Genomic DNA, 25,519 nt, shown 5'->3' on the forward strand with positions numbered 1-25,519 from the left:
TATAAACTGTTTGACATTGGAGCAGACCTGAGTGTCGAGTGATTCTTCTAGATTCATTCCCGCTAACAATTGACGTAGTCGGCAGGATCAGGTGTAAGTCAGCTCTTCTGTAACCCCGAAGGGGCCAAGGGGGAGTTGGCTGGAGCCTGATCCCGAACTTGAGAACAGGATTCGGCGGTCGCTTGATGCCATCAGGAATACCGGGTGAATATCTTTAAAGCTTATCCCGGGGCCGGGTGGTGTTTCGCGACCGACGAATGCCAAGTTTGTGAACAGGATCTGAACAATGGTCAAACGGTGGTAGGTAGTTCATTAAGAGACGTAGGCGTTGTCAAGGAGGGTTTGGAATATATGTATGCGTATATATATCATAAGCTTGTTGTATGAAATACGGACAGACTTGTGACCCGACAGTAAGCCAGGAGACGGTCTACTACAAGTCGTGTTAGGTTAAAAGCGGACCTCTGAAAGTAGATTCTAACGGTTCTACCCAAGTATGGTCAGTGAAAAGATGAAGCTCGATTGGGGACCGGAGGGGTCCGTTACCTGCCAGCTGGCAGAGAGAAAAAAAGGTATTCACTAAGTTTATGGCAGAGTGACACAAAGGACTATGTTTTAGAGTAAAAACAAGTTACTGTGTCTTTGATTCGAATGTGTGATTGTTGGAAGCATCCATGAATGAATTGAATGTCTGAGATGTGCAGCTTGTGTTCTGTGAAACTTGTGTTCTGTAGAACTGACTGTCGTTAACTCTTTGTTGTCTGGCTTTAATGTTGAAAGCATGAGTCTATTAAGTTGTTTGGAATTGAATGAGTGTGAAAAGTGATTGTTGAGTGTGTTCATTTCGATTTAAGATTGTGCACCCAGGAATGGGATATAAAATTGAATTATATTTTAAGTTAAAATTTTATTTTGATTTTAAAAGTTGGTTTTGCAACTGTGAAAAGGCAATGAACAATTTTCTAAGAGAAAAGCTTCAGCCTTGAAGGTCTGAAGATGTTTGGCAGAAATCCAATTTGAAGTTTACAACTTCTGCTTTAATTGGAGTTCCAGTTTAAAATCTGTTCCAGTTTTTTTGGGAGTTCAAATTAAAGACATGTTTTACTGACTGTTTTAAGTAGCAAATGTCAGGAATTGGATATTGGTTTTAGGGGAGAGAAGGATAAGCAAAGGAGATAATGGGAAAGATTAAAGTTTGTGTAAGGAGCTGGTGTTAAGTCTTTTGTTGTAGGAATGTTAAATAACTTTTTCTTTTGAAAAGGTGCCTGAAGAGCAAGAAAAATGACGGAATTTCCCTATCTTTTAAAAAAAGCACATGCTATTCTGTTCTGTGTGCAGTTAATAAGTATTATAAGTTAATAAGTCTGAATTAAATTAATACTGTTAAGGGTAATTGACCTGTTAACTTAAAAAAAAAACTGGAAATGTCATTTGCAACCACAATGAACTTTCAAGTTTAGCATGTCGAGTTTTGGGGGAGTCTTAAGTTCCGGACATAGGACTCACACATATAACATCGGCAGTTTTGATTTTTATATATTTATTGCAGTGAATTGGAATTTGGAATCATCTTTGTTTTATTAAAAAAATCCTTGGATTAGAAACCTCTTACAAAAGATGCTAAATGTTTGGAAACAATTGGAGTTTAATCGAAAATGCTGTCTTTCCTGATGGAGATGGTTTTCTTCGAAGTTGATAATGTTACTAAAGATTTTGTTGTTTGAAAATCCTAAGGATACCAAAAAACATTTAAAATGGAGTTTAGTTCTTTTCCATTAAAACAAAAGGGTTACGTAAAGCGACGCAGCGGAGAATGCTTTGCTCCGCCCCCTTGGAGACAAGCAAGAAATTAACCTTGCTGCAACTATCTTTATCAATGAGACAAAGTGCTTGAGAAGGAGAAATAGTTGCAAGCACTTCTGTCTTTACTAAAAAAAATGCAATATCACCAATTCTGGGAATAAGAAATTGGAATCGATAAACAAAATTAAATTGATATAAGTGGTTATTTAAAGCATTCAAAGGGAAATTTACTGTTATTTGAATTTGGAATAATCTGAGATGTCGAAAATCCAGTTTAATTTGGCAAGTTATTTAAGGAATTAAAATGTCATCTAAGGTTAAAAAAAACACAAACAATATACATTAATGTCTGGAATCAAATGGAAATGTTTGATTTCTGTTTTAAGGAATTATGAATATTAATTGTAATGGTTCTCCAGGGCTCAAAATGAGAGAGAATTATAATTAATGGGAATTGGCAATCAGATCTGGCTGATGCAAGCGCTAATAAAGGAATTCTGGGGATAAACAAATAGTGAAATAAACAGCTAATTTCCAAGAAGCCTCGAATTTTCCAGTGAAAGTCAGGAAAGTGTAAATAAGACTAGCAATTGATAGTTTTCTCTTGGAGATATGAGTTTTTAAGAGAGCTACATTTGAAAGTCTGGCCATAACCTGAGACATCAGGACCCTGCAGGGGGAGGTAAGCAAAGATCTCAGATAGACACCACCAGCGCACCCTCCCCCCACTCCTTTCTGATATTTGATCTTTTGATAAGATCACCTGAGAGTTCAGAATATGTGGCATGACAGTGGAATACCAGTGTAAGTGTGCAGATGTGATTTGTTATTTGGAGAGCAACTAAACTAATGACAGGAAGGGTGGTGAGAATGTCAAGGTATGTCGTAGCAGGTAGTGAGGAAGTAGGACCCACGAGAGAAAGGGTTAAAAGATTTGTGAAGGAGCTGTGCAGACAACTGCATGAGCTGAGGCAGGAGATTCTATAGACACAGACATGAAAGAGGAACAGACAAAGGTGCCTGTTGTGGGAGACAAAGTAATGGTAAAGTGAAGGGCCGGTGGAAATACATGGTCCCAACTGAAAAAAATATATAATCAAGGGAATAATGGTAGTATTGATAGGCATTTGGATTATTATTAGATGGGTTACTAACTGGACAAGGAATGGGGGGAACGAAGCCCGAGTGTGACGGGACCATATAGATAATTTCGAAAGAGTAGAGATGATAAGAATATAAATTAACTCCTGGATTCCCCAGGACATGTTCGGTCCCCACAGGTAGACATGTATCCCTCATCGGGGGATACTCACAACATGGACAAGTACTAACACCTGGTGACCACCAGGGCAGTGTGTTTAAATTACAGATATAACCACTAGTGGAGAATGAGAAAGAACCGGACTGCAGTGGCTGTGGGGCCTGATGCTAATGTCCGGAGAGGAAGAACAAAGACCCGGTAATGGATGCACAACGGATTAATGAAAGGAGTATTAATATGGACTATATGAACTTTGGGGCTTTGTACAATTTTGCTGATGGTGTGTGTATCCCAGCGACAATGGACCTGGGTGATGAGAACTCTTTTGCTGCATGGCTACGTGCTCACTCGGGAAGGGATGAAATATGTGTACAGTGTTCAGCCGGGTTAACCATCAGATCAGCATGGGCCCGCTGCATCCGACGGGGAAAAACTGAGAGGTGCTGCATTAGGCGGGGAGATATGTGTGTTTTCCTCCCCCTTTAATGCCACCCTCCGTAATAACCACCACACAACCCGAGGAATTACCATACCCCTTAATTATCGAAGGGCCTAAAAACGGAATTGTGCTTTTTAATGGAGAGATGTTATATGATAATGTTAAACATGAGATTGAGCCTGTCCTGGTCAATATCTCAGGGATGCAAATGCCAGGATATTGTACGGAACAGGCAAGAAATATGTATAGTGTATTAAGTAAGGTTGTAATGCAGCAGGCTGCCGATGCCATTGGTGCCGTCAGATTTCAAGGTCAGAATCAACTTTATAGGACAAAGAGAGGGATAGTTAATGACGTTGCCACCGGATTCAATACCGGTGCCTCCATAGTAAACTCATTAGATATACAAGGTCTGAATGAAAAGATAGAACATCTTAAAGGAGTAATGAAGGGACTTTTAAAGAGGGCAGAGAAAAATCAGGAGGATCAGACCAATCTGGGAGAAGAGGGCATGGAGATACAATTAGACGGAATCACAATATTAGAGGCACATGCCAGAACCGTTAACCACCTCATAGATAGAGAACGGGAAGATGCCGGAAAATTAGGACGGGGGCAACTCTGTCACGCTTATGGCTTATGGAGGGTGGGACAAATACGACACAATCTCGATCAGATCCAAAGGGGGGAGGTGCCTGACTGGATAGACAGCCTACATTTGGCTCAGCTGGCCGAGAGGAAAGGGACACTGGACAACTGTACACTAAAGGGACTCACCAGAGTGTACCCAGTGATCCCAGACTGTGAGTTGGGTAAATCCACCAGAGTGGGAATGGTCCTGATGATCCCTATAGTCACACAGGACTCTGGGGCATTCCCCCACTACCAGGTGGAAAATATTGGGGTTGTACGTGATAACACCTCCCTCCGATACTATCTAACTGAAGCCTCTGCCATACTTAGAAATAACACGCTGTATGGAATTTCACTTACGGAATGTAAGCAGAGGGGAGATATTACAGTATGTCCCCACTCAGTGGGACAGGGAGAATTGGATGAATGTGGGTTTAATCGAACAGATGGTTGTGTCGTAGAGGTCACGCCTGCCCCAAAGCATTTTGCAAGGACAGGCTACGGAGGTACTGAGGGAATTAAGGCTCAGGGTGGGCCAATCCGTAAAAATCTACCACCAACTGCAGACAAAAATCAAAAGGTTAGAGGAAGATACAGACACAGAATTGCAGGAACAGAGTTGGTGGGAGAAAATTTGGGATTGGGGGATGAATTTGAATATCCACTCTTGGATTAGGATAATTTCTCATGTGCTAGTCGGAGTACAGTTGATACTGGCTATAACGTGGAGCATACTGGCCTGCCGATTATGCAGGCGATATGTGCAGCGAAGGAGGATGAAAACCAGAGCAAAGGCAAGGGAGACAATTTGTCTATCTAAAGGGCTAAGTCAGGTGGATCACATTAATTTGATATAATACGACTGGAATTCCTGAAATCACGTGACTGGCCAGCACGTCCGAGGCAGGGAATACCGGGCGAGTTTAAAGGGATAAAAACAAACAATAAATGGTGTCGGTTGAGGAGACTAGGGTTAGTCTCCTACCGAAAGGGGGGATTGTTGTAGGGTATTCCCAAGCGCAGAGGCACCTGCAGTAAATATCATACTGTTTAAATGTTATTTGAGTAAGTAGATTCATATAATCCTATTGAATATATATATATATATATATATATACACACTCATATACAAGTTGAAAGTATAGCTACATATTGGTACAAAATGGAGTATTTACCCGAGGTATTGTGCGACAAGTTACTTAGCTTGCAGTTTTGAGCATGGTACAGCATAGCACAGACTCCGAGCAGGGCCTCTCTTATCAGTGTAACTGCAGACTGCGCAAAGCACTCAGGAATGCAAGTTGTTTGATAGAGGTGACAGGAAGACTCAAGGATAATTGATGGGGTCTGAGAAACATCACAGATGCTCAGGGGGCTTGCACGAGATGATCACGTAGCCACATGATGCCTAATGAGTAATCTAATTGGTAATATGTGTAATGTATGTAATCAATAACCGTTATGATTGGATCATGTCCAGCCAGGATGGGCTGAGTAACTGTATATCTGTTGTGGAGAGGCATCTGGACTGCCCAGTGACCTGCTCCCCGCTGGCGTTATAAACTGTTTGACATTGGAGCAGACCTGAGTGTCGAGTGATTCTTCTCGATTCATTCCCGCTAACAGGCAGTCACTCTCACCTCACCTCTTGATTTCAGCTCTTTTGTCCATGTTTGAACCAATGCTGTAATGAGGTCAGGAGCTGAGTGGCCCTGGCTGAACCCAAACTGAGCATCACTGAGCAGGTTATTGCGAAGCAAGTGCCGCTTGATTGCACTGTCAATCACACCTTCCATTACTTTACTAATGATTGAGAGTAGACTGATGGGGTGGTAATTGGCCGGGTTGGTCTTGTCCTGCTTTTTGTGTACAGGACATACCTGTGCAATTTTCCACATTGCTAGGTAGATGCCAGTGTTGTAGCTGTACTGGAACAGCTTGGCTAGGGGCGGGGCAAGTTCTGGAGCACAGGTCTTCAGTACTATTGCCGGAATGTTGTCAGGGCCCATAGCCTTTGCAGTATCCAGTGCCTCCAATCGTTTATTGATATCACGCGGAGTGAATCGAATTGGCTGAAGTCTGGTATCTGTGATGCTGGGGACTTCAGGAGGAGGCCGAGATTTATCATCCACTCGGCACTTATGGCTGAAGATTGTTGCAAATGCTTCAGCCTTATCTTTTGCATTGTTGTGCCAGGCTCCCCCATCATTGAGGATGGGAATATTTGTGGAGCCACCTCCTCCAGATGGTTGTTTAATTGTCCACCACCATTCACGACTGGATGTGGCAGGACTGCAGAGCTTAGATCTGATCCATTGGTTGTGGGATCGCTTAGCTCTGTCTATCACATGCTGCTTAAGCTGTTGACACACAAGTAGTCCTGGGTTGTAACTTCATGAGGTTGTCACTTCATTTTTAGGTTTGCCTGGTGCTGCTCCTGGCATGCCCTCCTGCACTCTTCATTGAACTATGGTTGGTCTCCAGGCTTGAAGGTAATGGTAGAGTAAGGGATATGCTGGGCCATGGGGTTACAGATTGTTTTTGAGTACAATTCTGCTGCTGCTGCTGATGGTTCACAGTGCCTCATGGATACCCACTTTTTCATTGCTAGATCTGTTTGAAATCTAGCCCATTTAGCATGGTGGTAGTGCCACACAACATGATGGAGCGTCTCCTCAATGTGAAGACGGTACTTTGTCTTCACAAGGATTGTGCAGTGGTCACTCCTGCAAATACTGTCATGGACAGATGCATCTGCGACAGGCAGATTTGTAAGGACACAGTCAAGTATGTTTTTCCATCTTGTTGGTTCCCTCACCAGCTGCTGCAAACCCAGTACTAGCAGCTATGTCTTTTCGGACTCGGCAAGCTCGGTCGGTAGTGGTGCTACCGAGCTACTCTTGGGATGGATATTGAAGTCTCCCACCCAGCGTACATTCTGCACGCTGACCACCCTCAGGGCTTCCTCCAAATGCTGTTCAACATGGAGGAATACTGATTCATCAGCTGAGGGGTAGGCAGTAGGTAGTAATCAGCTGGATTTTGCCCATGTTTGACTTGATGGGGTCTGGGGTTGATGTTGAGGCCTCGCAGGGCAACTCCCTCCTGACTGTATACCACTCTGCCACCGCCTCTGGTGGGTCTGTCCTGCCGTTGGGACAGGATATACCCGGGATTGGTGATGGCGGTGTCTGGGACATTATCTGTAAGGTATGATTCTGTGAGTATGACTATGTCAGGCTACTGCTTGACTAGTCTGTGGGACAGCTCTCCCAATTTTGGCACAAGCCCCCAGATGTTAATCAGGAGGACTTTGCAGGGTCGACATGTCTGGGTTTGCTGTTGTCGGTGCTTAGGTCGATGCCGGATTTTCCGTCCAGTTAATAGCAATTACAGACAACTGAGTGGCTTGCTAGGCCATTTAAAAGTCAACCACATTGCTGTGGGTCTGGAGTCACATACAGGCCAGACAGGTAAGGACAGCAGATTTCCTTCCTTAGAGGACATTAGTAAACCAGATGGGTTTTTACAACAATTGACAATGGTTTAATAGCCATGATTAGACTAGCTTTTAATTCCAGATTTATTAATTGAATTCAAATTTCACCTTCTTCCATGATGGGATTCGAACCCATGTCCCCAGAACAATACACCAGGTCTCTTGATTACTAGTCCAGTGACAATACCACTACGCTACCATCTCCCTTTTCAGTGAGTACCTCCTTCCTGAAACAGAGACATTGGTTCTTGCTGAGTTTGAGATATGAGAAAAGCTTCCTGAAGACCCTGGGTGGATATGGCCTCCTGCTGAGAGCTGTTCTCCCCCTCCTCCTCCTTCCTCTTCTAGTAGCATGTTCTCCTCTGTGTCGCCTCTGTTGCAGGCCGAGAAAAATCATTTTTAGATGCTAAATAAAATGGAAGTTCCAAAGGGCGTTCAGTACTGAAAAGGGTTAATCTGCACCCCATTTCATTCAGTGATGTGTGTCACATCACTTCCTGTCGACTTCACTAACTTTAAGTAACAATACAAACCTCCCCCAACTCAGCAACACCTGTAGAAATCAATCATCAACTAATCTGAAGGTAGTTGATGATTCCTTTAAATAGCACTGGTGGGGGTTCCTTCCTGCTGCTGAATGTGTGTTCAGTTGTGCAAGGTTAAGACAGCTCATTAGTTGGAGCTGTGAGGTTGAAAATGGAGCTGCTCGAGACAAATCAGCAATACACATTGACTGACATCACGATCTGCCTACTCTGCATACATCCAGTGCATGCTTCCAGCATCCACACGAACAACCTACCCCAAATGGCACCTGGCATGGCCCACATCAAAGGTGTGTGCACATGGTGTGGACACAATTTTGGATCTGAAACGGCACTTTTTCATTGAAAATATGGCTACTATGCAACCACATTTTGCAGGCAGATTCTAAACCAGAAAGTATAAAACAGGATGTATGAATTAGATTTAAATCATATGCAGAAAGTGAAATGAAGATTGGGAAAGCCAGACTGGATCATGGGAGAAAGATAGAAGAGACAGACAGAAAAAGTTTTTAAAACATTTATAAATCTCCAATGTTTATTAACTTCCAAAGGAATGAGACTCCACATCTGTAAAATTTAAATTTCAGGGCTAGAGAGGTTGTTTGGCAAAAATTATCACTTATCACACCACTAAAAATTCACTTACTTCTGAATGCACCAGCCCTAACTTTTTCTGGTGTCTTTAGCTGGGGACGAGTGGACAAAGAGCTCAAGCTCACGCCATAATATTAATTTCAATGATGACCGTTACAGCACACCCTGTAGAGGAGCAGGGTATCACTGACAGCAACTCCCAGACTTCCGCATTTAACTGTGTATATGCGGATGCCAGAAGTTGCTGTTTAATTTACTCCATAATAACTTTGGGCGCTGATTGCCTCACCGTTAATCTCAATGCAAGATCTGGGCCAAAGTTAACCTTTTCTGCTAAGTCTAGAAACCCTTCTCATACAAACACTATTACTTGTAACAGCTCTTGGCACTAACCTATGTGGCAATTCCACTGAGGCATACCCTCAAACAAAATGTTATAACATCTATTGGACAATCAAGCAAGATGTTGTGATTTCCTTTCTATTAAAGTCAGCAATCCAAAACACATCTGCTGCAAAAGCTTCACAGATTATTTGGCCAATAAACACCAGGATCTACAAATCTCAATAAAATAATCCTGAATCTGTACTTAAACAGGAATTCAAACATGTAGAAATGATAAAAGTAATGTTTTACACATAAACGAAGTGCTCTGCCAAGTTTTTTGAAAGACATACTTTCTGTGGAGAGCATTGCATATTTCATCACCAAGGGAATGCAATGACAAATTTGGACTCAGAAACACAACCCATACTTATTCCTATTTTTGTGTTCCAAATTTAGTGCAATTTCTTCGAGTAGTTACAAAGCACAAACCAAAATTTCGGGAAGGAAAATGAATGATGTTTTCTTCACCCCAGTTTAAACAGTGTCAGTCGATCATCTGAATCTTTCTTCAACATAGGAACATGCAGTTTGGATTATATTGTGCTATGCAATAACACAAAAGTCCAAGTGTATCAAGCCTGTGTCCTCAGTACCTTGCTCTAGGGCAGCGAGGCCTGGACAACGTACTTCAGCCAAGAGCGATGACTCAATTCATTCCATCTTTGCTGCCTCCGGAAAATCCTTGGCATCAGGTGGCAGGACCGTATCTCCAACACAGAAGTCCTCGAGGCGGCCAACATCCCCAGCATATACACCCTACTAAGCCAGCGGCGCCTGAGATGGCTTGGCCATGTGATCCGCATGGAAGATGGCAGGATCCCCAAGGACACATTGTACAGCGAGCTCATCACTGGTACCAGACCCACCAGCCATCCATAGCTCCGCTTTAAAGATGTCTGCAAACGCGACATGAAGTCCTGTGACATTGATCACAAGTCATGGGAGTCAGTTGCTAGCGATCGCCAGAGCTGGCGGGCAACCAAAAAGGCGGGGCTAAAGTGTGGCGAGTCGAAGAGACTTAGCAATTGGCAGGAAAAAAGACAGAAGCGCAAGGAGAGAGCCAACTGTGTAACAGCCCTGACAACCAATTTTATCTGCAGCACCTGTGGAAGAGTCTGTCACTCTAGAATTGGCCTTTATAGCCACTCCAGGCGCTGCTCCACAAACCACTGACCACCTCCAGGCGCTTACCCATTGTCTCTCGAGACAAGGAGGCCAAAGAAAGAAGAATATCAGCATACGAACAAATTCATATGTTCACATCAGGCTTCTTGCTATTTGAATGGAGCGGTTAAATCACTTAAAATAATGGGATAGCCCTTTGCTAAAAAAGCAGACAAAGGAATTTCATAGGAGTGCATTAATGCATTTATTACCAACATTGCACTGAACAATTTTAGCCCATTCAAGTATTATGATTGGGGAAGGGAGGGTTTCAACTAAAATGGCAGGGGGATAGGAACCTTTGCAAGGAGTCAGAGGAGGGGGGAATCAAAGACAAGAACAAAAGACAGTAAGGGGAATAAGAAAAGTGATAGGCAGAGAATCAAGGACCAGAATCAAACAGTGCCACAATGAAAAATAGTGGGAAGGGGACAAGTAATGTTAAAAAGACAAGCCTTAAGGCTTTGTGCCTTAACACGCAGAGCATTCACAATAAAGTGGATGAATTAATCGCGCAAATAGATGTAAACGCATATGATGTAGTCAGGATTACGGAGACATGGCTGTAAGGTGACCAGGGATGGGAAATTAGCATCTTGGGATATTCAGTATTTAGGAAGGACAGACAAAAAGCAAAAGGCAGCTTAGTTGCATTGCTGATTAAAGAGGAAAATAATGAAATAGTGAGGAAAGATATTAGCTCTGACGATATGGAATCTGTATGGGTAGAACTGAGAAACACTAAGGGGCAAAAAATGTGAGTGGGGGTGTATATAGACCCCCAAACTGTAGTGCTGATGTTGGGAATAGCATTAAATAGGAAATTAGAGATAAAGGAACATCTGTAATTATGGGTGATTTTAATCTACATATAGATTGGGCAAATCAAATTCGTCACAATACCATAGAGGAGGAATTCTTGGAGTGTATACGGGATGGTTTTCTGGATCAATACGTTGAGGAACCAACTAGAGAACAGGCCATCCTAGACTGGGTATTGTGTAATGAGAGAGGAATAATTGACAATCTAGTGGTGCAAGACACCTTGGGAACGCGCGACCATAATATGATAGAATTCTTCATCAAGATGGAGAGTGACATAGTTGATTCTGAGAATAGGGTCCTGAATCTTAGTAAAGGAAACTACGAAGGTATGAGGCGCAAGTTGGCCATGACGGATTAGGAAATGTTACTTAAAGGGATGACGGTGGATAGGCAATGGCAAACATTTAAAGAGCGCATGGATGAACTGCAACAATTGTTTATCCCTGTCTGGCACAAAAGTAAAATGGAAAAGGTAGCAAAACCATGGCTTACAAGGGAAATTAGAGATAGCATTAGAACCAAGGAAGAGGCATATAAATTTGCCAGGAAAAACAACAGACCTGAGGATTGGGAGCAGTTTAGAATTCAGCAAAGGAGGACCAAGGAATTGATTAAGAAGGGGAAAATAGAGTACGAGAGCAAGCTTGTGGGGAACATAAAAACTGACTGTAAAAGTTTCTATAGGTATGTGAAGAGAAAAATATTGGTGAAGACAAATGTAGGTCCCTTACAGTCAGAAACAGGGGAATTTATTATGGGATACAAAGAAATGGCTGACCAATTAATGTATATCGTGAATAGCTGGGGTCCTAGCACTGATTTCTGCAGTACCCCAATAGTCACTGTCTGCCATTTGGAAAAAGACCCATTTATCCCTACTCTTCGTTTCCTGTCCACCAACCAATTTTCTACGCATCACAATACACTACCCCCAATCCCATGCACTTTAATTTTACATGCTAATCTCTTATGTGGGACTTTGTCGAAAGCCTTCTGAAAGTCCAAATAAACCACATCCACTGACTCCCCCTCATCAACTCTACTAGTTACATCCCCGAAGAATTCTAGTAGATTTGTCAAGCATGACTTCCCTTTTGTAAATCCATGCTGACTCTGCCCGATTCTACCACTGTTCTCTAAGTGCTCTGCTATAAAATCTTTGATAATGGACTCTAGAATTTTGTCTTTCTGTCTTCACAAAGGAGGACACAAATATCATCCCAGAAATGTTGGGGAACACAGGGCTTAGTGAGAGAGAGGAACTGAAAGAAACCAGTATTAGTAGAGAAATGGTGTTGGGGAAATTGATGGGATTGAAGGCCAATAAATCCCCAGGGTCTGATGGTATGCATCCCAGAGTACTTAAGGAAGTGGCCCTTGAAATAGTGGATGCATTGGTGGTCATCTTCCAAGATTCTATAGACTCTGGAACAGTTCCTACAGATTGGAGGGGAGCTAATGTAACCCCACTATTTAAAATGGGAGGTAGAGCGAAAGCAGGGAATTATAGACCAATCAGCTTGACATCGGTCGTGGGGAAAATTCTAGAGTCCATTATCAAAGATTTTATAGCAGAGCACTTAGAGAACAGTGGTAGAATCGGGCAGAGTCAGCATGGATTTACAAAAGGGAAGCCATGCTTGACAAATCTACTAGAATTCTTCGGGGATGTAACTAGTAGAATTGATGAGGGGGAGCCAGTGGATGTGGTTTATTTGGACTTTCAGAAGGCTTTCGACAAAGTCCCACATAAGAGATTAGCGTGTAAAATTAAAGTGCATGGGATTGGGGATAGTGTATTGTGATGTGTAGAAAATTGGTTGGCGGACAGGAAGCAAAGAGTAGGGATAAATGGGTCTTTTTCCAAATGGCAGGCAGTGACTAGTGGGGTATCGCAGAGATCGGTGCTAGGACCCCAACTATTCACAATATACATTAATGATTTAGATGAGGGAACTAAATGTAATATCTCCAAATTTGCAGATGACACAAAACTGGGTGGGAGGGTGAGTTGTGAGGAGGATGCAGAGAGGCTTCAGAGTGATTTGGAATAGTTGAGTGTGTGGGCTAATGCATGTCAGATGCAGTATAATGTGGATAAATGTGAGGTTATCCACTTTGGTAGCAAAAACAGGAAGGCAAATTATTATCTGAACGGCTATAAACTGAGAGATGGGAATATGCAGCGAGACCTGGGTGTTCTCGTACACCAGTCTCTGAAGGTAAGCATGCAGGTCCAACAGGCGGTAAAAAAGGCAAATGGTATGTTGGCCTTCATAGCGAGAGGATTCGAGTACAGGAGCAGGGATGTCTTGCGGCAATTATACAGGGACTTGGTGAGGCCACAGCTGGAATATTGTGCGCAGTTTTGGTCTCCTTATCTGAGGAAGGATGTTCTTGCCATAAAGGGGGTGCAGCGAAGGTTTACCAGACTGATTCCTGGGATGGTGGGACTGACGTGTGAGCAGAGATTGAGTCGGTTACAATTATATTCGCTGGAGTTCAGAAGAGTGAGGGGGGATCTCATAGAAACGTATAAAATTCTAACAGGACTTGACAGGGTAGATGCGGGATGGATGTTCCCGATGGTGGGGGAGTCCAGAACCAGGGGTCATAGTCCAAGGATACGGGGTAAACTTTCAGGACTGAGATGAGGAGATATTCCTTCACCCAGAGAGTGGTGAGCCTGTGGAATTCGCTACCACAGAAAGCAGTTGAGGCCAAAACATTGTACGTTTTCAAGAAGGAGTTAGATATAGCTCTTGGATCTAAAGGGATCAAAGGGTATGGGGCGAAAGCGGGAACAGGTTACTGAGTTGGATGATCAGCCATGATCATAATGAATGGCGGAGCAGGCTCGAAGGGCCAAATGGCCTACTCCTGCTCCTATTTTCTATGTTTCTATGCTTCTATGTGAGTAAAGTTTTGAAATTATCCCTGAGAAAAGGAAAAGATACAGGCTTTTCTTGTCATTGTCTGACCTTGTACATATGCCAGGAGTTAAAAGTGCCAGCTGGAGTGATTAATGCTAGTTACATGAGAATGGGAAATATTACATTCAGGTAGTTGGGCACAACTGGGCAGTTTACACCCACAGTTTGGCAGCTTGTAGTTGTTAAAGTTTTCAATATGCACTGACATGGCACTATGGCCAGGAAAACTGAACAGCTGCTGCATTAACAGTATGTAAGTTAGCTCATGAAAATATCTGAAATAATGTGATAGAAAAAATGGAACATTGTGCAGAAACAAATGACTTCTCATCCCTTGCCCGCCCCCGCCGCAGTCCCCCAGGCAGAGGTCCACATACTGCCTCCTGCTGCAATGACTGAGTCTGCATATGCGCATGTGCAGGTGAGGTTGTCTTTAGCAGGGCCCTCATGGGCTCTGAAACCCACAGCATATCCACCACGGGCACCTTATCTGTCAGAGCAGGGAATGAGCAGCTTGTCTCTAGCTCTGATGAAGGCACAAGTGTAACACCATGTAGAAGTCGTAGGAAGACTTCATCATTGCACCTTGGGTGTTTGTAAATGTTTCTCACTTTGTGAAATCGTACATGAGGAAAGTTTTTTATTTATATAATAATGATATAAAAGCAAAATACTGCAGATTCTGAAAATCTGAAATTCAAACAAGAAATGCTGGAAAGACTCAGCAGGTCTGACAGCATCTGTGGAGAAAGAAGCAGAGTTAACATTTTAGGTCAATGACCTTTCATCAGAACTGATGATAAAATGTTTTTTATTTGTCTTGCGCTCTTCATTGCAGCATTCAAATTCCCCAGTGGACAAAAGGTTTCATCAGAGTGGCACACCCAGAGTGGAGGCCGTGTGGACTGTGTGCTTGTGATGGAGCGATTTATACCTGTGCAAATGCTTTGTGGGTGTGGGGGTGGAGGGTGGGGGGCGGTTCCATATGGCTTTAGGCTTGTTTGTTTTCTGGACTGTACCTCCACCGCCGTCGCACAGTGGCAGCAGTGTGCACCATCTACAAGATGCACTGCAGCAACGCACCAAGGCTCCTTCGACAGCACTTTCTAAACCTGCGACCTCTACCACCTAGAAGGACAAGGACAGCAGATGCATGGGAACACCACCACCTGCAAGTTCCCCTCCAAGCCACACACCATTCTGACTTGGAACTATATCGCTGTTCCCTGACTGTCGCTTGGTCAAAATCCTGGAGCTCCCTTCCTAACAGCAGTGTTGGTGTACTTATCCCACATGGACTGCAGCAGTTCAAGAAGGCAGCTCACCACCATCTTCTCAAGGGCAATTAGGAATGGGCAATAAATGTTGGGCTCGCCAGAGACGCCCACATCCTATGAACGAATAAAAAAAAATCTGCCGCCTCTTGTAGGGAGACCTGCAGTCTCAGAGCAGGGCAAGGATGGCATGGCCAGTAGCTGTAAAGGTGTGCATGCCCATGAATATCTTCGCATCAGGCTCCTTCCAGGCTTGAACAGGTGATATTCCATTATCTCACAGTTCACCATCTGTTTACAAGTTCTGTATGCAAAGAGAAGGGAGTACATTGTATTCTCACTTTCCAGGGAAAAGCACACAGAGCAAGCAGGATAGTGGGCTTCCCCATGGTGCAGGGTGCCATTGACTGCATGCAGGCCACTTTGTGTTTGCCACATGTAAATTCAGAGATGCACCAAAGGCTTCCACTTCCTCAAAGTCCAGTTGGTGTATGAGCATACTCAGCGCATCATATAATTCAATGTTCTGAAGAAAGGTCACTGACCTGAAATGTTAACTTTGCTTCTCTCTCCACAGATGTTGCCAGACCTGCTGAGTATTTCCAGCACTTTTTTGGTTTTATTTCAGATTTCTAGCATCTGCAGTATTTTTCTTTTATTCCAGTATCATGATGCCTTTCTTCTGTGCCAGACCACTGTAACATCAGCATTTGAGCCACCACAAGAAACCATAGGGTGGCTACTGCGTGACAAGGCTATCTACTAACTACCTGGCTCATGTCTCCAGTGCACAACCCATGCACATGTGGGCAGCATGCATTTAACAAGAGTCATTCGACTGCGGTGAGACCATATCTGGAGTACTGCATGCAGTTTTGGTCTCCACGTTTAAGAAAGGATATACTTGCATTGGAGGCGGTGCAGTGAAGGCTCAGTAATTGGTCCCTGGGAAGGGTGGGTTGTCCTAAGATGAGAGGCTGAGTAAATTGGGCCTGTATTCTCTGGAGTTTAGATGAATGAGAAGTGATCTGATTGAAACATACAAGATTCTGAAGGGGCTGGATAGGGTAAATACTGAGAGATTGTTTTTGCTGGTCGGAGAATCTAAAACATGGGGACACAGTCTCAAGATAAGGGGCCGATCATTTAGAACTGAGATGAGGAGAAATTACTTCACCCAAAGGGATGTGAATCTTTGGAATTCTCTACCCCAGAGGGTTGTGGATGCTCCATCATTGAATATATTTAAGGCTGGGATAGATAGATTTTTGATTTCACAGGTAATCAAGGGATATGGAGAGAAGGCGGGAATGTGGAATTAAATCTGAAGATCAGCCATGATCGTTTTGAATGGCAGAGCAGGCTCAATGGGCCATATGGTCTACTCCTGCCCCTATTTCTTGTGTTCTTGTATTATTTGTGTCTGAGCTGCCACTGTAGCAGTGGGCAGCTGTAGTGTAGTGTTGGGTGGCTTTTGCTTGTGCTGCAATGGAAGCAGAGATATCAGCCATCAGATGTTGCATCATGGATTGGTCTGCCAGTATGCTAATGGCAGTGGCCACACCTTCCATGCTGGAAAGGATGGGCTCCAAGATCTGTGCAAAACGCAGTGGCAAGTTGGTGCCGGACTCCTCCATGCTCCTTGACAGTGACTGCAGGCTTTCTGGCAGGACAGCCAATGTATCAAGCATTCCATTGTCCAAACCCATCAGCTTGTTCCAGGAGGCCACCCCATCAACATTCTCATCTGAGTCCTCTGCAGCAGAACTCATATGCAACCTTGTCCTCTGGAGAGCTGGCACCTGCCCCCCTGCCCTGGCTGCAGGCCACTTGTGCCCAGTGGCTCACCATGTACAGATCCTGAATCTAAGCAACCCCCTAAACTGCGTGCAGTGTCAGTATCTGAGCTGGTGTCTGCAGATTTGAGAGTGAGTGATGGTGTTTCTTCTTTGTCAGTCTCTTCACCCTCTTCCACTTCTTGCTCCTGCATCACTGCCTGGCCAGGTTGCAGATCTTGGGTATCTGAAAGGAGAAAGGTACAAGGGTAGGGTTCTGGTGAGAGGAGAGGAGAGAGAAAGAGATGCATGTTCAGTCCATCTGCAGCTTGTAAATCAGAAGAGATTGTGGGATGAGGGGGGAATGGGATGTGAGAAGGAGGATTAGTTATGAACATGTCATCATCTTCAATCCTTTCACCGCCCCCCCCACCCCACCATTGGCCAGGTCCTCAGTAATGGCCACTCCATTGATGGCAAACACCATCATCTCCATCAGGGTTAGGACATGCAGCTGTAGCTGTTGCCCGCCTGTTAGTTGCTGCTGCCTGTGCTTGTGCACCACCTTGTCTTGCAAGAGAAAGGAAAACTGTATCAGTGATTATGGTACAATGTTTGGGTGATGTGGCGGTCATGGTTAAATATCTGGCAGTGTGTGCGGCCATGAGGTTTGCGATAGTGTTAAGTAAGTGATGGTGAGGTGAAGCTATGAATGTGAGATCTGAGCCGTCGTTGTTAGAGATTGTTGGTAGGTGAGAGCATGGTGGTGAAATGAGCAGTGTCGGACAGTAATGGTTCATTTGTATGTTATTGCATTGAAGATACATTCATTGACCTTGACCACTCATGTGAGGTCATTGAACTTCTTTTGGTGCTGAAACCAGGTCCTAGGCCTGTGCTATGTGCATTGACTGTGACATCTATCTGCTCCCACTGCCTCACAGTTTATGTTTGGATGGCCTCCAGTTCACCTTCTGCATCATGGCCTCCAGTGCTGCATTGGAGATCTTGGAGCACGTTCTCTGTCCAGTTCCACTATTTTTCAGTATTATTCCTGCTTGGATCCTCTTGCCCAGTCCCTTTCAGCACTTTCAGTCAAAATGCACCTCCCCTTTAAGAAGTGTAGGTTGGCTTTAAGTGGTGCTAGCCTGTCAGAATTTTGCACCCCATGCTGAGACCTGAAGGCACTCAGCAGCATGCCTAGCGCTGGCTGTATGCTACAATCATGGTAATGAGCAGGCAAGCCCTCAGGTCTTAGTGAGGATTCTTAAAATATGATTGGTTGAAAAGCTATGCTGTCGTTTTTCCTACTCATGTTAGCCAGAGACTCCATGTAGAGTGTGCTCCGCTGGTTCAGAAGCCAGACTACAGCAAGCCTCCGCTTAATAGCCCACAAAAACATTTTGGGCAGATGTCAGGGTAGTGAGTGGCGAGTGACGTCACTTCACCGCTGACCGCAATATCGGCCAATGTGTTGTCTGTGCTGGGACCTCAACTTTTTACAATTTATAGCCATGACTTAGATGAGGGGAGCGATGGCATGGTAGCTAAATTTGCAGATGATACAAAGATTAATAGGAAAGTATGTTGTGAAGAGGACGTAAGGAGGTTGCCGACCAATATAGATAGGTTGTGTGAGTGGGCAAAAATCTGGCAGATGGAGTATAATATGGGAAAATGTGAAGTTGTTCACTTTGGCAGGAAGAATAAAAAAGCTGAGTATTACTTAAATGGAGAACGGCTGCAGAGCGATCTAGGTGTTCTAGTGCATGAGTCACAAAAAGTTAGTATGCAGGTACAGCAAATAATAAAGAAAGCTAATGGAAAGCTGTCCTTTATTAAGAGAGGAATAGAAAATAAAAATAAGGATGTTATGCTTCAGTTATACAGGGCATTGGTGAGACCACATCTCGAATACTGTGTGCAGTTTTGGTCTCCTTATTTAAGGAAGGATGTGAATGCGTTGGAGGCGGTTCAGAGGAGGTTTGCTAGATTGATATCTGGAATGAGCAGGTTGTCTTTTGAGGAAAGGTTGGACAGACTGGGCTTGTTTTCACTGGAGTTTAGAACTGTGAGGGGAGACTTGATTGAAATATACGAGATCCTGAACGGTCTTGACAAGGTAGATGTGGAAAGGATGTTTCCTCTGGTGGCTGAGTCCAGAACTAGGGGGCATTGTTTTAAAATTAGGGGTTGCTCTTTTAGGACAGAGTTGAAGAGAATTTTTTTCTCTCTGAGGTTTGTGCGATTTTGGAACTCTCTGCCACAGAAGGTGGTAGAGGCGGGGTCATTGAATACATTTAAGGTGGAGGTAGATAGATTCTTGTTAGGCAAGGGAATTAAAGGTTATTGGGGTAGATGGGAGTGTGGAATTCGAGACACAAACAAATCAGCCATAATCCTTTTGAATGGCGGAGCAGGCTAGAGGGCATGAATGGCTTATTTCTGCTCCTATTTCGTATGTTCATATGATAGCACAATTTGGCAAATGATGTTACAACTTCTTGTCAGTCAGCATGCCCAGAGAAATAAATTTGAAAGAAAGAAAGTGCTTGCATTTATATAGTGCCTTTCACAACCTCAGGAAAGCAGTTTGCAACCAATGTAGAACCTTTGAAATGTAGTCACATTGGTAAACAAGGACAAAATGGATCTGCAATCTTTATTGCTGAGAACCTGATAACAGCTAGATCAATACTACAGACTCCATAAACCAACCCATTTTGATAATAGTTATGAAAAAATGAATTGCAACTCACAAAAACATACAAAGTGTAATATATTTGGTTTAAGCGCAGAAAGTTATAGCAAAAGGTTTTCCATCTTATATCTAGAATGCTCTGCTCTGCAAAGAAATGATTAGCTCACTTATTCCCATTTTTAATTTTTACCATCTGAATCCACTTTATGGCTTCCTCTAAATTGTGACAGACTGTAATCAATATATTCAAAATATAGGGAAATAACTGGGGAGTCCACCCAACCATATTTAAATGGAGTCAAATGGACACAGGTAACCTTTCCAATGCGTGTTCTCTAACCCCCATCCCCCTTCTGCCCATGTTATTGCTACCACTATATAAGTGGGGATAGGAGCAGCAATAAGGTACCCTGAGACAGATGCTGCTTGGAGAAAGCCATTTTGCTTGCTGCTGCTGAAGGTTGGCATTGCTTTTCCTGATTACCGACTGTTTGCTACTCTGTCAGTTCTGTCAATTTTGTTTGTTACTTTTGGTCAGTTTTGTAAAATGTACAGCTTTGAACTGAGGACATGGAATTCAAACCATGATTGCTTTAGCCCTTTGATATGAAATATGAGGATAGGGAGATACAAGAGGTTAGATTGAAGTATCTTAGAGTGAGGCATCATGTAAGATGTCTGTTTCACATATGCAGCTATCTACTCACCAGGATTTATAGACTATCAGGAAAACAGCATCATTTGTCCCCGTTAAGATCATCACTGTCTTGAACTTCTTTACCATTGGATCCTTCCAAACATCCTCTGGTGACCTATGTTACATTAGTTGAACAACATCTCGCCATAAAGGCGGTGATGAAAACACCCTTCAGGAGGGGCTGTACAACATATAGTCTTCCCAAGGGAATCAGAAGAAGAAAGAGGACTACCAGTTCTACAAATTAATCACAGATGGCAGAACAGATTGGCTTCTTCGTCAATCTTCTCACCACATTCGTGAGAAAGCAGTAATTCTCCTCCATATTGCTCCAGGAAGTTGTCAGTGAAAGCTGTCTAAAGTCCTGTCTCCATATGTTTGTGAGTCTAGGAGGCCTATTACTAATGTGCCTGCTGGGCCCTCAGAAATTTCAGTAGCCATTACTTTATAAATCTGTGAATAAAACAGGTACAAAATGTAAATATACAAATCCTATTAAAATATAATTTTTGACACTGTATTATGTTTAAATTGATGTATTACTGTTGTTTGAATGTTATTCTCCAGTGTAATCGTTTCCTCACCCATAATCCCAACCTTACAATTTTGTTTCATCTATAGATGAGCAGACTTCAGCATGTTGCCTTTTAAGTGCCGTTATAATGGTATAAAACATCCAATCATATGTTTTACTCTTTCTCCTGGGTCATTAATATATTTATACAAATAATATCTTTACTATGCCAGTTGCAACAGAGAAATTATTTCCACAGCATCAAAATTTTACTTGCATCCATGTTTATTATATGCTTTGAAAATACTGCACGAATATAATGCGATGCACAGCTTTGTTAAAATTGCACAATGTAAAAGCACGTTAGTGTACCGGCACTACTTTAAAAAAATGTTAACAAGCAGGTTAATGGCTGTTAAAATAAGGGTCAGCTGAATTCCAAATAAATATGTTACATTGAGGGTGAATTTTCTTGGAGCTTCTCCCTCTCCACCAGTGTAACTTTCATGAAAGTCTGAAGGAAACCCCAGTCACATGTGCAAACGGAGTTTCTACCAAATTCTGCGAAAATGGCAGCAGCAGAGCTGGAGAAGCACCAAGAAAATTTCCCTCATTGTTGCATTCATTACTAACATTGTACAGCATGATTTCAATTCAGTTCCTCAGTATTAGTGCAAGATGCCTCCACATCCATTTATATGCTATACACACTCTTTTTAACTGTCACATTTTAAAACATATTAAAAAAAGTTCCTAAATATACTCGAGAGTTCTACTGGATTCCCATTGTAACTCCTACGGAAGCTCAGTGCAATCCATTAGAAAAAGGTTGGGACCCCATTTAAGGCAGACCCTCTCGAATTCTGGGAGGTCTGCTTTGGAAGGGGCAGAACCTATTGCCATCCTTTATGAGGTTAATGGTGTTAAGGTGGCATGGCTGGGGATGGGGACTCCCTATACCCAAGTTCCCACTTCTTCAATAATAAAAACAAGAAATGCTGGAAATACTCAGCAGGTCTGGCAACATCTGTGGAGACAGAAGCAGAGTTAGCGTTTCAGGTCAGTGACCCTTCATCAGAATTGGCAGATATTAGAAATATAAAAGGTTTTAAGCAAATGTGGTTATTTTAGTTTGTTTCTACTGTGCCTACCCACTGTTTCATTTTTTTTTAATGTTAGTGATTGGAGTGCTTTATGCTTTACAATCCATTAACACCCTTTCTGTACTAACGCTTTGTCTTTCAGCACACCATTAACATCCCGTTTGCCTTTGTTCCATGACCTTCTGGTCAGTTATTCTCTGTGACCCTCTGTCCTATCAATACCTTCTCTTTTGTTATCTCTTGCCCCACCCCCGCTTTACTTGCTTAAAACCTTTTACATTTCTAATATCTGCCAGTTCTGATGAAGGGTCACTGACCTGAAACGTTAACTCTGCTTCTCTGTCCACAGATGCTGCCAGACCTGTTGAGTATTTCCAGCATTTCTTGTTTGTGTTTCAGATTTACAGCATCTGCAGCATTTTGCTTTCATTCCCACTTCAGTTCAGAGAGCATGTGGCATACCAATTCAAGGTGAGCCTGCTGAGATAGATGAGGCATGCCAGCCCTCAGGTGGGTGCAGGCGAGATCCATTAGGGAATCCAGTTGAGAAGAGCAACCTGGAATCCAAAGCAAGGAGAATTAAAAGAAAAGAGGCAGGATTCTTCGATCCCAATGGGGATGGATACGGTGGCGTGCAGGCACTAAAAATAACGGCACCGGCTGCCGTGCCAGTTTCCCATCGTCATTCCTAAGGACAGGGGAATGTTAGACCCAGCAACCCACCTGATTTGGGAATGAGACCAATTAATGTTGCTAATGAGCTCATTGTCAGCTTGTTGACAACCAGTTTGTGATCTTGGGGGCACTCGAGTTGCAGGCTGGGTCAGGGACAGACCAAGTGCATGGAGGCAGCAACACAGGGAGGAGCCGTCATGGATGCAATTTGATATTAGGTGGGCCCATAAATGGGAGCAAGGCTGAGAGGGGCACACAGCCATTAGCGTATAGGTGCCACCGGGAGTGTGGAGGTTGCGGGGAGAGTGGGCTGTACGTGTTTGGGCAGTGCAGGGGTCGTCACACTCCTGGCATTGCAGGAGCATAAGAGGAGGGGGTTAGGCTTCCACACATTATTGGGAGTCCAGCTGAGCGCAAGGAAGGCAGCAGCTGGTAATGGGAGCACAATCCTCAGATATTGGGTCCGGTGGCAATGAGGATCAACAACTTCAGGCACAGAGGCAGAGCTCTGGGCATGAGGAGGCAGACAGAGGGACGGGGCAGGAAGACAATGGAGGCCATACCCTCAGATAGGATCTACCGCTGAAGACAGAACTACATGGACATGCTGGAAAACCAATACCACAAAACTGCGCTTATCCAAACAGATGATCACAGAGATTTGTGCCCTCATCAAAGAAGACATCACATGATGCAGCACTGCTCGCCTTGCCCTGTCAGTAGTCATCAAAGTCACTGTGGCCTTCATCTTATTCACCTCTGGCTCCTTCCAAGGATCAACTGTGGACTTTACTGGCACCTTGCAAGCGGCTGCGCACCACTGCATCTTTCAGGTCACCGATGCTCTCTTTGCAGAAGCTGGACAGTACATTCAATTCCAGATAGATGGGCCTCACCAGCATAGAGGACAGTTGGTTTCACCTCCATCGCTGCATTCCCGCAGGTGCAGGGCATCATCACTTGCACCCATGTGGCCATCAAGGCACCCAGCGACTGGCCAATGAAGGGCTTCCACTCTCTCAAGGTTCAGCTAGTCTGTGACCACAACTAGAGCTTCCTCTATGTGTGCACTCGCTTTCCTGTCAGCTACCATGACATTTTCATCATCTGGCAATCCAGGATGCCACAGATCTTCATTCCATCCCCCAAATTATGTGGTTGGATTTTAGGGGACAAGAGTTATCCCTTGAAGAAATGGCTACTCACCCCTTTACGTGGCCCCGAGATGGAGCCACAGAGACTCTAGAACCAAAGTCATCTGCTCACAACAACTATCATCGAGCAGACCAATAAGCTTCTGAAGATGCGGTTCCGGTACCTGAACCTGTGGGGTGGTGCCCTGCAGTATAATGTGGGAAAATGTGAAATTGTCCACGTTGACAGGAAGAGTAAAAAAAAAGCATATTATCTAAATGGTGAAAGATTGCGGAGCTCTGAGATGCAGAGGGATCTGGGTGCCCTAGTGTATGAATCGCAAAAGGTCAGTATGCATGTACAGCAAGAACACAAGAAATAGGAGCAAAAGTAGATTATATGGCCCATCAAGCCTGCTTGACCATTCAATACCATCATGGCTGAGCTTGGGTTTCAATCACACTTTCCTGCCCGCTCTCCATATTCCTTGATTCCCTGAGAGACCAAAAATCTGTCTATCCCAGCCTTAAATGTATTCAGTGATGGAGCATCCACAACTCTCTGGGGTAGAGAATTCCAAAGATTCACAACCCTTTGAGTGAAGTAATTTCTCCTCATTTCAGTCCTGAATGATCGGCCCCTTATCCTGAGACTGTGCTCCCGTGTTCTAGATTCCCCAACCAGCGGGAACAATCTCTCAGCTTCAACCTTTCGAGCCCTTTCAGAATCTTGTATGTCTCAATTAGATCGCCTCTCATTCTTCTAAACTCCAGGGAATATAGGCCCAATTTACTCAGCCTCTCATCATAGAACAATCCCCTCATCCCAGGGAGCAATTTAGTAAATCTTCACTGTACCGCCTCTGATGCAAGTATATCCTTTCTTAAATGTGGAGACCAAAACTGCACACAGTATTCCAGATATGGTCTCACCAAAGCCCTATACAATTTTTAGTTCTTTTATTCCTGTACTCCAATCCCCTTGCAATAAAGGGCACATGCCATTTGCCTTCCTAATAGCCTGCTGCAGCTGCATGTTAACTTTGTGCGTTCCCTGTATAAGTGCACCCAAGTCGCTCTGAACATCAACATTTACTAGTTTCACACCGATTAAAAATATTCTGCTTTTCTATTTTTATGACCAAAGTGAACAACTTCACACTTCCCTACATTATACTCCATTTGCCATATTGTTGCCTCCGGAAAAAGGAACTTAACTCCTCTCCTTCTCTGCCTCTAGAAGGACCTCGGGTTCAGTGTTGGAGAATCGAGGGGCAGTCCTGCTTCAGGTGCCAGGCCTCTGTCTCTCTTCCTTGATTCCTGGTGCTTGTATTTTCTTCTACAAACAGGAGCCACAGTAATGGTTGTGGCTGCCCAACCTACCCTCCAGCGAATTAGCTGCCTGCCTGCACAAAAATCACTGTGAATACTTCCTCCTCGGGGAAGGTCGGGACCCGGAAATGGTTTCAATGTTGGTTCCCCGACCTCAAAATGAAAATCCTGCCCAAGGTTTTCAGCCTCAGTAAACAAGGGGGCAAAAGGGAAATGGTTGAGATTTTTC

The sequence above is a fragment of the Heterodontus francisci genome, chromosome 2 (assembly GCF_036365525.1).
Source record: "Heterodontus francisci isolate sHetFra1 chromosome 2, sHetFra1.hap1, whole genome shotgun sequence".
In the NCBI taxonomy this organism is placed as follows: domain Eukaryota; kingdom Metazoa; phylum Chordata; class Chondrichthyes; order Heterodontiformes; family Heterodontidae; genus Heterodontus; species Heterodontus francisci.